At 49.0% G+C, this 1,974-nt stretch overlaps 1 long non-coding RNA gene across 2 annotated transcripts in view; it reads left to right on the top strand.

The window, feature by feature from the left end:
* Positions 1-880: 880 nt before the first annotated feature.
* The window catches only part of LOC110287814, a 6,421-nt gene continuing 5,327 nt past the window's right edge, over positions 881-1,974 (top strand). For both annotated transcript variants that reach the window (XR_003835861.1, XR_003835860.1), the window contains exon 1: positions 881-1,363. This is a non-coding gene — a long non-coding RNA (uncharacterized LOC110287814). The remainder of the gene's footprint in view (positions 1,364-1,974) is intronic.

Raw genomic sequence — 1,974 nt, forward strand, 5'->3', positions numbered from 1 at the left:
TGGGATGACTCATTGGAATAAGAAGAAATCCCAGGTGCTGCAGGACAGGACATTTTTAAGGGGAGAATTAGTTTAACCTGGCTACCAGGCTATATGACCTCCTCTGGGGGGCAAAGGTTGGGGAGCAGGGCTACCTGTGCTGGAATACGCAGGCTCAGAGTGAGGTGGGGCGCAGAGGGATGATCCTACTCCACAAATTTTAGGATGAGCTTTCCAGGGTTTGGACATGCCCTGACCCCACTCTTTCTCCAGGGTGTTACCCACTCCCAGGTTCCACGGCCCCCCAGCCCCACAGCATTCTTTTCATCGTCCTTTCTCTTCCTCTCTTTCTCCTCTCATGGCCAAGTCCAGCCTACTGTTCATGTTCAATCTACTTGCCGCCTACCCCCGTGCACTCTGGACACATTCAGATGCCCCTGGCTGCACTCTTTATTGTATCTATAACACAAACCTCCCATTCATCCACCCCTTGGAGAGGTGATGTCCTCAGTTCAGATATCACCATGCTCTCTGAAGAGGACCCTGGATGCCAGTCCTCTCTGCCTTGCACGGGTGTGGAGACCACACTGAGTTCACAATGAATCTGAAAGACTGCACCTGGCAGCAGCTTAATGAGACTTTCAGCATCTGTATCCACCGACATTTGCTGAGGCCTCAACACCATTGAAGGTCAAGCCAGGAGCACAGATGTGTTTTCTTCCTCCCGTCCTTCCTTCCTTCCTTCCTTCCTTCCTTCCTTCCTTCCTTCCTTCCTTCCTTCCTTCCATCCTTCCTTCGTTTTTCTCTTTCTTTCTTTCCCCTGCATTCCAACTGCAAAACCCATGACTAGGAAACTTTGTTGTTTTTTTTTTTTTTAGCTCTGGCTGTCCTGGAACTCACTCTGTATATCACCCTGGTCTCCAACTCACAGCGACGTGCCTGCCTCTGCCTCCCGGGTGCAGATTAAAGTCTGCACCACCGCCACCTGACCTGGAAACCCATTATTAAGAAACCTCCCTGATAGTGTTTCCTCGTGTGAAATCTTATGGTCCTCCTGCTTGAGTTTCCATCCTATGATGCTCTCTTACACACGTTGATTGTGGTTTTGAGTTCAAAACCTGCTCCCCAGAAGAGTAAGGGTTTCAGTGGCAGCAGCTGCATCTGTGTTGTGTCCCTGACTGCTCAGTTCGCTGTTCAAATCAACAAAGCTTCTCTGGTTAAAGAACAATGACAACGACAACAACGTGGTGTGTTCCTGTTGTTGGATTTTCACCAGACTCTCCGCACCATTGCACACCAATGTTTTGGGGCTTTGTCCAGGATCCAGAGTCCTGGTACAGAAGTGCAACTTTTTGAATTGGCAACTTCAGGGGAAACACAGGAGGTGAGTCTCCTTTTGATGGGGGAGGGGGAGTGTCTTGTTTGTCTGTTTCTTCTATCAGTCCCTTTGTCACATTTAGACATTCTGTGTTTGTTAGTGCCTGGTCTTACATTCATTTCTCTGTTCACTCTGTGTCTTCTTGGTCCTGGATTCTAAGACAGAACAGAAGCAATTCGTTACCCAGTCCCCTCTTGAGCTTCTTCATCGTTTTAAGGTATTTTAGAAGAAACTTCTCCATCTGGTAATAAAGTCTACCCTGACAATCTTGAGACATTCTGTCACCTCAAATGGCCCACCTTCAGGATAGATTGGTCCCCAGCAGGTACTTTCAATCTAACTGTGGTTTACTGCTCACAGGTTGTCAACCTTGCATGATAAGGACATCCTGGCCAAGGCTCCTACTTCAAGGCTTGGTGATGTCTTGTGGAAGAGCTACGTGAATGACTCAACCCCCTCTTGCTGGAGTTGAGCATCACCTCTTAAGTCCTCCCCTCAACCCCCTCCTGCTGGAGTTGAGCATCACCTCTTAAGTCCTCCCCTCAACCCTCTCCTGCTGGAGTTGAGCATCACCTCTTACGTCCTCCCCTCAACCCTCTCCTGCTGGAGTTGAGCAT

The sequence above is a fragment of the Mus caroli genome, unplaced genomic scaffold (assembly GCF_900094665.2).
Source record: "Mus caroli unplaced genomic scaffold, CAROLI_EIJ_v1.1 scaffold_19472_1, whole genome shotgun sequence".
NCBI classification, from domain to species: domain Eukaryota; kingdom Metazoa; phylum Chordata; class Mammalia; order Rodentia; family Muridae; genus Mus; species Mus caroli.